General features: G+C 37.3%; 1 long non-coding RNA gene across 1 annotated transcript in view; it reads right to left on the bottom strand.

Moving 5' to 3' along the window:
• LOC114142825 (uncharacterized) overlaps nucleotides 1–12,900 on the bottom strand; it is a 62,251-nt gene extending 49,351 nt beyond the window's left edge. The window contains exons 1-3 of the long non-coding RNA XR_003595111.1: nucleotides 12,312–12,900; nucleotides 11,079–11,244; nucleotides 3,011–3,072 (exon numbers count right to left, since the gene is read on the bottom strand). This is a non-coding gene — a long non-coding RNA (uncharacterized LOC114142825). The remainder of the gene's footprint in view (nucleotides 1–3,010; nucleotides 3,073–11,078; nucleotides 11,245–12,311) is intronic.
• Between the last annotated feature and the right edge of the window lie 3,732 nt (nucleotides 12,901–16,632).

Here is a 16,632-nt window from a genome sequence, read left to right as displayed (position 1 = left end):
ACCTGGCCAATGCTAGCAAAGCTTGTATCTCAAATTAAAAAAAGTGAATTTTTAACAGTCATGGCACGGAGAACGACCAGTCTGCCTCAGATGTATAATTTGGTTTCCTTGGTGAGTAAAAAGCCTTGGAGGTGTGCATACACAGCAGTCATGTTTGTTAAGATACATGGCTAGTGCCGGCCTTTCTTTACTAGCACAGGGGGAAAAAGAAAAACAGTAAATCACCATAAAATAAAATAAAAAATATATATATTTATTACATTCTGCACACTGGATACATTCGCTTCCATTACATATTGCACAGGCCCAGCGCAAATATGCAGTGCTGCACATGGGCAAAAAACATGGTATGAAAAATGACAGCAGGGAGGGGTAACTGCAGACTGGAATATAATGGTGTGCTGGAGCGAAGGAGAAATAATCATACCTAGTGAAGGGGGAGAAAACGAGGGAGGGAGGAGCAAGAAGAAGATGAGTCTGTGCCCTGTAGCAAGGAAATGGAGCTCCACTGCTTGGCTGCAGGATCCCTGATTCCCTGGTAACACTGCCCAAGAATTTCCTTCAGAAAGGTGCAACACTATGAAGCATTTGTTCTCTACAAAAAAACCCCAAACAAACAAAAAAAACCCACTACCTTCACACTCTAGAGGTACAGATAGTATGGATGCTCTGGATTGCTAGGTTTTCTACCTTATTTTATGTGTATGTTTTTGTTGCAGAAGTAAATATTTAACCCTAAAATCAAATTGCTGAACCAAATTCTGAAGTGACACTGATATTTTAGCTGCTTTCTGTTCTCCAACTACTTATGATTAGTCCAAAAATCCTCAAGCAGTTCCCTCTTTTGCCGTTAGGTGTCTCTCTTTCACTTCACATCACTGAAACGCTCTCTCTAACTTGTTCTCTCTCTTTCTCGCGCTTTCTCTGTCTGTCTCTCTCACCAAAAAAGGGATCCTCCAGTCCTGAACTCCCATCTACACATAATATATACACCACCATTTGAAAATGGCAGCTTTTTGAAAATTCACCTTGATTATCAGACATTAAAAGTGACTTCTCCAGAGCTGAGTGTCTGGCTAGGGGGATGGCTGCAGACAGCAGAACAATGCAGCAGGCTTGGTATTAATGCCTGGTTGTGGTGTGCAGGGAGGGGAGAGGAGCCAGCCCTTTGTTCTCTCCTACAGCCAATTATTTTTTACGTGTGCCTCTTTTCACAACAACAAGAGAGAATTTAATTTTAATGCACTCTCTGGAAAGAAGGGGGGAAAAACATCTACAGTATGAGAGGGGACTAGCGTCAGCAGTTAAGTGTATATGCACACATTTCTGTATGAGGCAGAGATGGATGACAGGAGAAACAAGAATGACATCTACCCAAACACACACAGGCGCTAGAATCTTCTCATGAAATATGCTAAAACATCAACAGTCTTAGTCCAAAATTCATACCAAAACATAACGGTGCGCTACCTGTTAGAGTAAAAAACTCTAACAAAGAAGAGAAAAAAATAGACAACCACCTAAAACCGCGTAAGCATAACACTGCTCATACACAATGCATTTTAGCATGTTCATACCCAGAGCATGATGACAAAAAAGCAGTGTGAAAATAGCAAGAATTCCTGATCAAGAGTCATAAACAATAAAACCCTAGGATTGCTGTTGGTAGGTATGCGTTCAAATATTTTTCTAATTGGAAGGGCACTTTATCTTGCTGTCAGAGAGGCAGTAAAAACCAGTGGTGTTCCCAGACAGAAAGGAACAAAGCTTGCTGGCCTTTTATTAGTACTAGAGCTCTGATATATGCCTCTGCTCGAGGCTTTCATCAGAAACCTGGACCTAAACACATAAACAGACACACATATACACATAGAGCAGTCTTACCAGCTGGCTGCAGTGAAAAGCCAAAGTAACTATTGTCGAACATTTCAGTTGCTGCTTTTTTCCCTTACACACATATTTCAGCGAACACCAGAAAATTACAACAAAAAAAATTTGGCCAGCAGGAACAGAAAAAAATTTTCAAGGTTTACAGGTTAAAGCAATGATAAAACATTGGGGGGAAATATACACAAGAATGACTTCAAATCCAGTAACAACAAAAGCAGTATACAATGAAAATAAAAACTTCAGTACAACCAGACAGAGGGAAATGCTGCAGAAACCAGGCAATGTGCAAATTTTAGGTCACAGGAGAATAAAAAACACACACACACACACACAAAATACAGTACACACAAATATAACAGCACAAACATTTATATATCCATCAAGCAAAGCTTTTTATTTTTAAAGCTCCACTTTAAAAATACTAAAATCACACCAGCAAGCTCAAAGAGAACCATGTTCACATGTACACCCAGCTATGCACACTCACAAGCAACCAGAATGGCTACACACAAGCTAAATTAAATTTCAGTCCTTGGGCAGACAACTAAACTCCTTGTGTCCAGCACCTACTCCCCAGCAGGGTAAAACCAATTCTCTTGAGATGGCGAAATTAAAGGGCAGATTCCTGCCTGTTTATGGTTCTCACTCTCTTCGTCTCTCAATCAAATGTTTTATTGGCAATCATTTGGTCCTAAAAGTCATGGTCTTGTGTGTCAGCTGGCAGGGTGACAACAGCTGCTGGACAGACAAGACCCCACTCCCAATTATTTACACCTGCATGAGAGGGCAGTAAAAAGCTCTAATTAACCCTGAGTATAAGGGTTGCACAGACCTTCTGCTTCTGATCTATCACACACACACTTTTATACTGTTAAAATATATTTAAAATCACCACTAAACGTTGTTATTAATATGAACACAAGAAACATGATTATCAATTTGTTCTAAAGGCAGAAGGTGTCTGGAGCTGGCTTGTGGAGAAGAAAATTTTAAGACTATTACTGTTACCCCATTAATGCAATGATTATATATAAAAACATAATACACTGTGCACTACTTTGGCAACATCAGACATCAGTGTTTTGATTTTGTTTTGAGGTCTGTGCAGCTGTTACTATACCTGCTGAGGGAAGGAGCCATGTTGGATATTTTGCCATACAGTGGGAGGGTCTTCACTTTGGTCTAGAGACAGAAAGAAAGAATGACAATTTAAAAAACATGCAGCATATCCATTCTACAAAACTATATTTGTTTGCTTTTGTTGTTGTCCCATTGTAGGTAATTTAAGTCACAGAAAACTCTTTGTGTTTGATATATTCTATCACCTTGTAGGCATTTGTTTTGATATATTTTGCAGTCAAGTGGCTTACTGATGTGAACAGTCACACTAAATATAGCAATCTAATTTGAACACATACAGTTTAACAAACTAAAATGAAGCTTTTACAAGTTATATTATTTTTTAACATTAAATTGAAATTTTCAGGATTAAAGATGTAATCATATTGTTGGTAAGCATTCTATGCATGCCTTCTCCATTCCTCTGTATATTGTGTCAGTGAAGCATCGTTTTCTCCCCTGCAACCCCCACCCCTCTCTGCTGCTCTCTCCTCTGGTGTCTGGCAGCAGTAATCTGTTCCTGAGCTAGCGCTGCTGGGATTAGGTAGTTGACTGAAGGTAGGATGTATGCGTCATTAAAGCGGCGAGCACAGTTTTGCAGGAGGAGAGACAAAGTCAACAAAGGTGACATGGAGACAGAGGACACTGAAATGAGAAACACACGTGCCCACGCCCACACGTACACACACAAATGCACATCTGCATAAATAAAACAACAAAGAGAAAGAAATAGAACACCAAATCTTTACTATATGCTTTTAGAAACATGTGTCAACCTGCATCAGTAGGCATAAAATAAATCTTCTTGTCTTTTAGATATAATTTTCTTAACCTAAAACGAAAAAGAATAATGTGCTGTTGCTGTAATTTACGTCTTGGAGAGGGGGCATGCATTAAGTCAGAGGCACTAATGCATAAAACACTATATATATACTATAGATAGATAGCACCAGGAATGGCTTTGAAAAATTTGCAATGTCAAATTAGTGGTGCTGCTTGTTTACAATATTCCAGATGTACCTTATTTTCCTCATCTAGTTGAATTTGCTCATTGTTATTCTTCAAAAAAAACACAACCTTTACTAAGGCAACCTACAAATGTGCTGATAAAAGTGTGTTTCCAGAAATATATTTTTCACAGTATAAGGAAGCAGATTTTATCATTCTAGTATTATTTAAAGAAGTATTTTTAAACCTCAAACAGCAAAACACCTATAACATGCAATCATTGAGGGAAATATGCATTTCTGTAATAAGGTAATTACAACATAATGTGGGTAACATTCAGTCCTATAGCATGGATAATTGCCACCTTTAGTAATACAATTTATTTTATACTTAAAAACATAATGAAGGTTTCTATTAATTCCCAAGATGATAATATACACAGGATGTAACAAATAGTTGGGATATTCTAGAACAGCTGCATGAATGTTCATAGTAAAGCCTCCAAAGGAAATCTAAATTTAGATTGACCAGATTGTAGTGTGCTTGGAATGGCTGGATAAAAAACAAGTTGACCAAGGATGACTAAGGGTATATATTCACACCAGGAAAGTCCTTTTGTCGGCTTGTTTGGTCTAGATTGAAAGTGGGCTTTTATTATTTTTTTTCCATTTGGTGTGGTTTTAGCATTTTAGCAAGTGGACTGTAAACAAAGCCACGCAGGTGACAATCATTCCTCCCATGCGACAGAAATGACAGGGGGCGGGACAGAAACAAAACAAATAAAAAAAACAAACTTTGAAAGTTCTGCTTGCTGCAAGTCTGTTAGGCATATTTGTGGTTTTATTACAACTGCAGCACAATTTTGAATGTCAAGAGCAGATCATATGATGCAGGTGTTGCAAAGTTATATTAATTTTGGAAAGGCAACTGCAAATTCAGCTGCAAGCTGAATGAGTCGATCAAATATTTCAGGACATGGAGAAGCAGCGTTAGCAACAATGAAGGACTCGCTTTTACCACAATGATCAGCAACGGTGGCTCATTAAGTCCAAGCAGATATAAGTTTCCTGTTGTTGGTCTGAATCAAGGCCAGCCTGTCTTCACACCAGAAGCAAACCGTACCAGAACTGTTTGTAAGCAGACCGAGACCACCTAAAAAAAAGGCGCGTCTTGATCCGGTTCTTTGGTTTGAACCAGGATTCGTTTGAGTATCTTCACACCTGCATAAAAGGTCCAGACTAAAAGAGAAAGCAAACTGTGGTTTGTTTAAAGTGGACTAGATGTGTCAGGTGTGAATACACCCTAGAAGCTGACCTCTCAAAAACATATATTCTTCTGCTTTTCCATCTTAATGTTCATCCCTTGGTTGATAGAAATTTTGACTGGCTCTATAGAAGGTCTCAAACTGAATTTACCCGGGGGTCGCTTTAGGTAGAGTCTGGGTGAGGCTGGGCCGCATTCACACACACGGTCTCCTCAGCCGAACCTTTCTGATTGCCTATTACCATATTTGGCCGTAGTCAGGCGCTGTAACAGTCGTAATTGTGTAGTGTCTCTTTAAGATACTCTAGTATTGCTAATGATGTCAGAAGTATGCGCCACGGCTTCTCTGTAGAGAGCGTGGGAGAAACGTGCTAGACGGACATGTTAGCTCCCTAACTTTTTAGTAATGTTACAGGTTTTTTTGGACGCTGCTCAATTTTCATGTTTGATAATATAGCAGCCGTTCAACCGGGCTTTGTAAGGTTGGTGAAGAGCGTATTTATTAAAGGACAACACTGTGGAATTCCCAGTACCAGTGTGGTTGTGAGTTTTTGACCGTCCTGACGAATCTGCTGCCTCCTCTCCTCCCTTAAACACAACCCAAGCGTTACAGCGCCTAACCTCAATTACGTTACACTGATCAGCAACTTCCGGGTCTAGACTGGATGCTGAAGCACGTGAAGCGGGAGCGGCCGCAGAAATTGCGCATGTACCGCATGCAAATAATGACAAATAGAAAATGCAAATAGGCCCGGCCGATGTCCCGCCCCCGAGAGCAATATACTCCACCATGATTGGTAAGTTCGTTCACAACACTGAAAAGTGCCAATTATATCAAACTCGCGGGCCGCACTAACATTAAACTTTCATATTAAGGCGGGGACCACAAACTATCGTCCCGAGGGCCGCAGTTGGCCCGCAGGCCACGAGTTTGAGACCCCTGCACTATAGTAACCTCTCATAATCTATCTGGACATGCTAGCGGTTCTAGGAGCTGATCTCTTTCCATCCAAACAACATAACAGTTGGTTTGAACATTGACATCCAGATGCTGGTCAGTGGTTGGTTTAAAGTCAACCAAAGTTTTAGAAGTAGCGGAGACGATCTCCACTCATCAGCCACATTTAACAGTCAAATTGAAACTGACTTAATTTCCAAAATATTTGTCAGGGTTTGGTAGCTATTTTCTTAAGATTGTATCACAAGAAAGTATCAGGCAATCTATGTTTTCTGACTACATAAATTATTTAAGACAAAAAAGACCAAATTAATCTGTATTGCCTGACACTGTTGTATACTTTTGGCAACTGTTACTCATTAATGTGCTCCATTTGCTCAAGCATTTCACACAGTGATAAATTCTGCAAGGAATAAATATCAACCATGACTTCTACACCTAAAAACAAGACACCGGTAAGTGTCTTTTAAAAAAGAATTGTGCATATTAAGTAAACAATTTTCTTTTAGCTTTTTTTAAAATATCCTTTAAAATTTGACAAAACTGAGGGACTCCATTTCTATCCGTCTGCATTCTTATTTATGATGTGTTCAGCTTTATTGGAGTTGAGTGGGCTCATTGTCAATGCCTCTCCATAGAAAAAGGGAAACTCTTGGATAGACATATTTGATATATTTTTTAAGCATTCACAGAACCATCTTCAAAAATGTGAGAAATTCCACCTAAGCCACATTACATTTTTAAGAACATTTTACGCCACAGTCTCCAACCAGAGAACATGACATTCCTATGATAAAGACATGCAGTTCTTAAACTGTCTGGCTCTAAATCTAGCTTACAAAAAATGACATATTCAAATTATACAGAATCTGCAGAATAGTGCTTAACTTTTGTGTAGACTATAATCTTGTCAACTTAAATTTCTGCACCTGAAATTATTGCAAGATTACAAGCTGTAGATGAAACATCAGCTGTCAAGAAAAAGAATGTCTACTAATATAGCTTACATGTATACGTTAGTTGTGTTTCATTTAATTACTCTCTTTGAAAAGCACTTTGATGAAAAATAACTGTAAATGTTTTAAGCAAAACAAAAAACAAAGAAAAAAGTTGACATTTTCTGTAATCAAGGTTTTTCAAGTATCAAGATACACTGATCTCACTTGATCAAACTTTATCATCAGTAATCCACCCACACAAAGAAAAACAGTTAATTTCTCTTCTCTCACTTATACAATACGTCTTGAGTAGATTGCCACCTTGATTACATCACTGTAAGACCCTTATGCAAAAAGTTGTGGCCAATTTAACTTGTTGAGCTAAAATAAAGCTATTATGGCTTTCATGGATTGTAGTCTGATTGCAAAACATGTGCTCTTATTGATGACTCATCATGTGGTAAGTTATTCATTTGCATCTAGGATACTTAGGCTTTAGAAGTCACAGTTTTACATCATTAACTTTCCCTTTTCATGTGAAAAACTTGTTATCTCAATGTTTTGGAATGAATAATAACAGTTTCTTTAAAAATATATATGTGATAGCCCTGCAAAAGCATGTGATGAATCCATTACTTAGAATTACTACACTTTTGTTTTATCCTGACTTTTCTTTCTTTGCTATTACACTTTGTTCCTATATCTAGGAGTTTTGGTATATTAACCACTAAAAGCATACATTTGGTAAGAGGAGTAAGGGCTGTTAGATGAATGCATTACATTTGTAATACAGCATTCAAAAATTACATCTGATCAGTTATTTGTGAGTGCGATACTCAACACACAGGCAATGCAATGGAGATTGCAATTTGATGTATATTGCTGCATATTGAAAATTGTTTGTTTAGTTTTTAGGGGTTCTTTTTGTTTTGCTGCAATACATGGGACTGAGTCACTATTCAGTACATATTATAACAAGGAATGAGGAGCCACAGTTAATTAGGTAATTATGAAAAATCACTAGCAACTAGATAAAAGAATGTAATAATATTTTTTGTCATAGCAGAAAAATGCAAGTTAGATGGTTCAACAAAGTCTTATTTGAATTGACTGATTGTGCTCGATTTAATCTCTACTTCCATCAATACCTCAGTCATCATCGTAATCTGCAGAAGAAAAGAGAATAACTGACAGGTTGTTGTATAGAGTTAAGTAATATCCATTTCAAATATATAAAATCAATAAATTTGACATAAAATACTTACATTTCTTGGCCGTAACAAAATCTATTGCAAAATCTACATATGTCAAACATTATAAACCGATATGAATTACAAGTTTGTTTTAACCTTGAAGTAAAATATAGCTTGTATCCTACTCAGGGGTTTTGCACTCAAAGCTGAGTATGGCATGAGTGTATAAAGCAGATATATGAAGATTTTTAATAAAAATATAGATTTTTCTAATAACAGTCAGTTAATGTTTTATTTATTCTAACCCAAAGTATGATACAACAAATTAAGTGACCTGTACCAACATGAAAACATGTACTTGTGCAATGTCTGTTTGGATCAGTGTGTTGCTTAGACTCAGAGGTAACAAAATTTCACCAATGAGGTAAAATAAAGGATATTCTGTTTAATTTTAAATATTACTCGATAGATTACAGCCACTGGATTACAGCTGCTTTATAGGATCTAGAGAATGACAATCATGGTAGATTTAATTTGATTAGGCTCCAGAGAAAAAAAGAGAAACAAAAAGAAAAGGTTCTGACCACTTAGTACCCCATTCTGGTAGATCCAACTGAGTTTCTGATCTGATAGTCATCAATAAAAACATATCTTATTCATCTCTTGGTTCTGTTTTGTTCTGCCTGCTCTGGTGATAATTTATGAATTGGCTTTGTAAGAGAAGCTATCTGCTATATCACTGAGACAATGGTAAGTGAAGGAATCTTTACTGAAATTACTGCAACACAAACATGACAAACAGCTGTACTACCAGAGTTGTACCACTTACTGCAACCAAGGTAAGCAGAATAACATCTCTGAGCACACAACACCTCAAACACTGATGCTACAACAGCATAAGACCATACCTGCACAAAAAGAAGTCCCCCATATCACCTAAAGCGGAGGGTACAATTCACAAAGATTCACTCAAATTTGACACTAGACCCGTTAACATAACCATACAAAGGTATTATGTGTGCCTATAAAATACATAATACCATTTAAAGGGGTGGTATTATGTGTTTTGTAGGTACATAGTGCCATTTTATAGCATCCAGTAATTATGTTACCTATAGTTGTTAAAAAAATGCTGTATATGTACAGTATATATCAAACATAACTTAAAAAAAATTTCAAAACGTCATCACATCAATGCTTCTCTATTAATCCTTTTATAAATGTTCTTAGAAATGAAGAACAGAGAAGGGGTCGGTATGATGATGTCAACAGACTCAAAGTTCCACCAGGTGTTTGCTAATTGCTGCTGCTGCTAGTCTGGTGGAACTGAGCAGGTGAGGCGAGGGAGTGGGATGGTGCTCTGTGAGGCAGAAACTCAGCAGGAGGCTGCAGCTTTGAGGAGAAGCTTTATGGATATAGGCAGCACTTTGTGAAAGCAAGCGTTTAGGCACCCACAGATGGCAGCCTCAGGAGATTAGAGGATTCCTCAAACATGCGAGAAAGAATCAAACCAACACTCCAGGTATGTTTTGGTAAGGGTATAACATTGTAAGTACAATGTTACAATGATATAAAGCTCAATAAAGTTGGAACATTCAGATGACACATTCACTATCGGCAAAAGCAAGATGAAAGCATGAATCCATCCTGCTTGCTATAAACATATTTTTATAATTTAAAAACAAGTTTGCTGTCCTCCCTTGGATAGAGTGTCATCACATCTCCGGCAAATAGACATTGTGGCAGTGGTACAGCAGGATATCTGCATCATAAATGGACATCTGCACAATAAGTAAATATGGATGAGCAGTGAGCAAATCTGCAGGTAAAACATCTCTGAGGCATGTTGATAGCAACTTGTTGAATCTTTGCCAAAAGGAATTGGTGCAGTTCTGAAGTAAATTGGGTCTAACCTATTACTAGCAAGGTGCAAGTATTTATCAGTAACTGATTTTTTTTTTCTTTTTTTGACAAAACCATTCAGACAATCTCTGTCATTACTTTTTACAGATAAAAAAGAATAGTCTTTAGGGTTTTGGCATATATAACAAATTGCCTAATGGCTAAAAACTAAAATCTAATTTATATTTTTGTTTCTAATATAGAATATTAAGTCCAAACATTTACTTGAAGCCATGTGTTATATATAAATGCATTTTCAAAATATAGACCAACACTTCAACGTTGTGCATTGCATACAATAACTGCAATTGAATGTCATTTGTTTCACTTTTATGCTTTGCACTTCCATGTCTTTAAGACAATTAAATATATAAACATATAGTGATTTTTGAAAAGGATTATAAACACTGCAACATTTTATGTTTTTATCATTGTCTTTTCTATAGAGCCATATCCATGCTGGAATAGCACATGAACAAAAAATCAGTCTGCTCTGAACCTTAGCAACAGGTGACATATCCACCATTGATCTATCAAGTGTCAGTGTGGTTAGTTATTTTTCACTGTGAAAACACATTGGACCTTTTTTTAACATCCAAACATCAAAAAACATTAATCACTTGTCAGAGTCCTATGGACATTTAGCCTGTATATTTAGCATAGAAAAAATGTCCTTATTCCACTAACTGGCACCACTGTAGCCTCTTTGTTTTGATAATTATCTTTCTCTTTCTATGACTCAATACAATATAATAAGGTGTACTGTTGAAATTGCTGTCCTGCTCTGAATTTACTCATCTTCAGTAGATGGGACTGAATTTGAGGCCTTCTGAAATATAGTTGCATGCTTAGCAGTAAACACTGTACCTGACACTAGAGCTCTTAGGCCTGGTTGAGGTCTCAACCTGTTTCAGGTGTTCTGGCATACAGCTGGTCCTTTAAAGACCCATCCACTTTTCCAGCTGGTCAAGCAGCAACTGAGAGATATTTGCTCCAGGATGTCCAAATGCGGAAACACAAAGGAGGCAGGGTGCTGAGAAGAGGAGAAAAATCAATCTGGCACATACCCTTTCTGTGCAGCAAACTCGCTTACTCTTTGCTGAAACTACGATGCACAATAGATCCCTGTGTTTCTAAGAAGATACTATAAAGTAAGGAAACCTACAGTGTCCTGTCCTTCAGAGGCAAGCCTAATGTATTCAACTACAGATTGTGTCATGGAAATAGCAGAACAGACACATATACTCAGGAAAAATATTACATATAGGTACAAATACCTGAAAGCTGAAATGAATTATTGATTGTGCTAACTGGTGTATGTATATATACAGTATATAGCCACACTGGTGTCAACTACAAATACAACAAGGATGGAAAGTACGTTTTATAGTGCTTCATAGAACTGAAGAATATCCATCCATCCATCCATTGTCTGTTCACCCTTGTCCCTAATGGGGTCGGGAGGGTTGCTGGTGCCCATCTCCAGCTACGTTCCAGGCGGGAGGCGGGGTACACCCTGGACAGGTCGCCAGTCTGTCGCAGGGCAACACAAAGACATACAGGACAAACAACCAGTCACACACACACACACACACCTAGGGAGAATTTAGATAGACCAATTAACCTAACAGTCATGTTTTTGGACTGTGGGAGGAAGCCGGAGTACCCGGAGAGAACCCACGCATGCACAGGGAGAACATGCAAACTCCATGCAGAAAGACCCCGGCCGGGAATCGAACCCAGGACCTTCTTGCTGCAAGGCAACAGTGCTACCAACTGCGCCACTGTGCAGCCCCATACTGAAGAATATATCTATATATTTAAACTAATTTCCTAAAGTTTAAATTGCAATTTTCCTCTGTGCTTTAACACTAATCTACATCAGAAAAGTAGAATAGTTACTTGCAATTCTTGACAAGTCTAAAAGACATCCAATAATATTAAAGAGGCCAATAATTAATACAAATCACCGGAGGTAAATCACTAGAGAGGAAGGGTTGGAGGGGAAGAGAGCAAGCGAAAGACAGAGAAAGAGAGAGAGGAAAAGGAGAGAGGTTGGGTGAAAGGAAAGGAGGATAGCATGCAAAAGAGGAAACAGACCAAGCTCCTGGTTCAGTTGGACGAAGGCTTTGTCCGGTGAGCCCGATGCTGCTGCAGGTGTCATGGAGACAAAATGGACTCACGGACAGCTAACAGGACCAAAACTCTTTAACCATCTGTATTTGGAATGGCAAATACTCCATAAAAACATGGAACAAGAAGAAAAAAGGCAATTTCTGTTGTGCTCAAAACAATGTTGTAATTTCAGCGTCCATCTTTACCTCCCGCAGTGTGTCACACAGAAGAACCTGGCTGTAATTCCTAATTTAAAAATGCAGTTTATGCAGAAATCCATTTTACGGAATCGCTTAAAACGTGTCTCATCCGTTAGCAGTCTCTTTCTTGTGTGCGATCCACACCGATAACCCTGGTCTAGCTTTCTTTCCCTCACAATCGCTCCCTCTCTCTCCATTCTCCCCTCCTAAACTGATCAATACTTCATTTAAATCATGGCATTAGCCCACCACTACTGAAGGGAAAACGTAAGAATAAATACAAATAGGTAATGTTATATAGTATGTGATGATTTGTGTTAAAAAGTAAATTTTTTTCAAATATAACTTAAGAAACAAAGAATTTATATAAGTGTGAAAGGCTTCAGTGCTGTTTGGATTTGAGGTCCTAAGCTTCACACTGATCAATACACATTTAAATTGAGGCTGAAGAACGCTTTCACAATGTCTTATCTCATCTGAAAAAAGCAAACATACTATCCCAATTATCATCTCAAATGACTAGCTTTAGAGACACAAGCTGGATGCTGATAGAAGCAATATTTCATATTTATTCAGCAGAAATTTTACATTAGCACCCGGGTGTATAATTATCTAATATATATGCACACTCACGCTTTTATCTATTCACATAATTCACAATGAACAAAATCAATACTGCGCTATCCTCATAAAGTGTGTCTGCATTAGATCAAACAATAAGCCGTTCAGAAAACTTACAACAAGTCTTGCTAATTTCCCGCGGCTCCCTGAAATGGCAGACTGAAGTAGATGGCTAATACTTCTGTTCATCATTAAACCCGGATATTTACCTGAGCGGCCATTGAATAACGGGCCTGGTTTAAAAGAAGTACCACTGCTGTTTTCTGGATGGTGTCATTCTTCGGGGATGGCTGGAAAAAGCTGATCAGGTTAGAATTTCTCCATTGCGAACATGGACGAACATAACGAGAATGCAGGAGAAGAGAGAATGGGCAGGAATAGGCTGTGAGTCCAACACTAGGAGGGTAGTGGGTGGAAATGGAGCTGAAGTCGATCACCCGGGGGAACATCACTTACATATAGTCTGGCGCCATTGTTGACCAATGAGCAATTAAGCAGACAGACTAAAATTATTGATCAAGGGTTCAGACTCTTTTCTGTGGGCTAACTAGCCTGCCTCAGGTTGTGTGACAGCTGCTACAGCTGTGGACTGCGACAGGGGAAGTAGGAGGAAGGGCAGAGCTGGTCTTTTTCTCCTCAGGCCCTGATTTAGGCAATGGATATCATCATTTAGGCAGCTATCGATTGCTACAGGCTTGATAAACCATCATATTGAGCAGTCACACACAAGCAGAAAGGCACTTAGAAGAATTCAAACATCCAATCAAAATATATTATGGGAAGCAAACAGTTACTCTTATTGATACTTTGAACGGTGGTTCATTATTCAGTGTTTGGAATAATAGGAAACAAATAAAGACAGATGCTAACAATACATGAAGTCTCAACATGCAAAAATTATGTCTATAGATTTTGTTTAGCATAGAATAACCACAGTGCTTAAGTAATAATACCAAAATGGAATATTTAGCGCGTTTTCTCAATCAAAGATACCTATTTTAAGTCACAAAAAGGTGAGCGCCACCTCTTGGATTGGAACAGCAATGTCGAAATTAGTAAATAAGCTAATGAATAAGATTAGGCAATAAGGATTTAAACTTTAACACATTTCGTGGTATTTATTGTGCTAAAAAGCATATAAGAATGAATAACTTGACATCTCAAACTAAGTCAGCCTTGTCATGATGAGAAAGACAAATGTCACAATAAATCACTGCTAATCATCACTTACTAATAATAAATCTAATCATTTGGATGGCATTTCACTATGTTTTATGCTCACATCAAATACAGATATTAATAACTAAGGCATTAAATATAGTGGAGTTATTCCAATATAAGTACAAGTATGTTACAATCAAAATTGTTCTAATAATGATAATTATGTTGTTTGTGCACCCTCAATGTAGTCATTGTTACATGCAACATGAAATTTATTTGGGATCAAATCAGTGCATTTAAAAAGAAAATGGAAAAACAATTATAACTAGCATGTAGCAATAAATGGTATAATTCCCTTATTTCATTATTATAGATCCAAGGTGACTTCAAATGTAATATTGGTAAAAGTAATGTAATTGAAATATTTTTCTACTTCAAGTATGTGTGTTGTGTAGCTTTAAAACTGACATCAGGAAGAGCATAGGTAAAATATATCTAAATAAAATGTTAAAGATACTTTCTAATATCTAATGTGGAGAGTGCAATATCGTCTGCCATGATTTGTTAGGGTAGCAGCAGCAAAGCAAGAAATTTTACTAAGTTCAACACATTTATTAAAAAAGGGTGGGTCTCTTTGATGCGCTGCTCTGAAACGTCCAGAGTAAATTGTGCAAAGAAGCACGTCTCATAAGATGAATAGCTTAATTGACAACCCTGAACCTCCTCTTTACAAGACAATAAAACAAAAAATGTCTTCAGTCAGAGACTTCTTCAGAGTGATTGTAATTCAAACCGCTACAGGAGACTCTTTGAAGAAACTCAGTGAGGGATGCAGTAACATTCAATTTATATTTGGGATTAAGAAATTATTTCTTTAGTTAACATTTTAAAAAATAACTGTAAATCATTTTATGTCTGACATTCAATTCAAAGACATGTTTTAATGTGATAATACTACTGGGCAAATTATTGATTTTGTTAGTGTATTACCATGCACCTCTATGAAAAATAAAAAAGTGCCTAAATAAAAAGAAAAAAACCCAAAAATGTGCCTAAATGTCAAATGTAATAAACATTGATATACACAGGCAGTATTTCCACTTTTCCCAAAGCTTTCCTTTTTCATGTAATCCTTTCTTATGTTTTGAAAACCAATTCTGCTGTTTCAAAAGCGATAGGCATGATAATAAAAAAGGGCATAAAAAAAGTCTCTCTGAGGCAATTGCTCATTCTGCACAGCTTTAATAGCCTCTGCATCAGAAGGACACCTTTAATATTTGGACTTTCACTTCACTCTAGGCTAAATCCCTAGCAACCACCATAGCAACATACTCAGAGTTCAACGTGAAATGCATGGCAAGTTGCCGCCTGCCACCAAACAGAGAAAAAGGGACAGAAGATCTTCACAAAGAACAGAGGCATATGTGAGAGAGGACCAAACTGGATAAGAATTAAAAAGCACCACATTATAAATGGGTACATACAGATTAAATGATGCAAAAAACTCAGCAAAACTGCATTTGTTTGTTGAGCTTATTTCAGTGAAATAAATCTTATTATTGTTCAACAAATGCAGTTTAGCATAAAGGCTATAAGAATAATCTCAAATATTTTTTTGGACAATTAATATTGTATTATCAATAGAATAATAAAACAGGAACAATGCACTGAACAATGCATATCATCACCATAAAATAATGGCAAAACTGATGTTAGCAAAATAAATAATTTAAACATAAAGATCTCCTTTTATTTGCAAAAGATTGAGTATGCAAAAAAACACAATTTTGGCTAAATCAATTAGGCCATTATTTTAGGAAGGTACAACAACAAATTTACACAAACAATGTAAATTTGTTTGTGAGGACACACACACACACAAATGCACTTCAGCTAAATTAAGACAAAAAGTAGAGCTGGGCAGACAATTAGAGAAAAAAGGAACAGAGAAAATTTGAGAATTGTAAAAAAGTTGAATTCTAATGAGCTAATTAACTCAAAACAACTGAAAAAGTTTCCTGTGCCTCTAAGTAATCTCTCAGTCTGGGTCAGTAGGCTACTCAAACACTGGGGAGACCGCTAACTGGACAGATGTCCAATAAGACAATCGTCAACATCCTGCACAAGAAGGGCAAGTAACAAAACACCCTTGCTAAAGAAGCAGGATGTTTACAGAGTGCTGTGCCCAAGCATATACAGGGAACATTTTATGAAAAGAAAAAGTGTGGTAGTGTGGTGCACAGCCTTGAGAGGATTGTCAGAAAAATGCCATCCAAAAATTAGATGGAGGCAGATTTCCAAGAAGTAGACTGAGACTGGGCTCA

Source organism: Xiphophorus couchianus, chromosome 4 (assembly GCF_001444195.1).
Source record: "Xiphophorus couchianus chromosome 4, X_couchianus-1.0, whole genome shotgun sequence".
NCBI lineage: Eukaryota > Metazoa > Chordata > Actinopteri > Cyprinodontiformes > Poeciliidae > Xiphophorus > Xiphophorus couchianus.
Note: the sequence above shows the minus strand (reverse complement) of the source record. Positions and strands in the feature narration are given on the sequence as shown.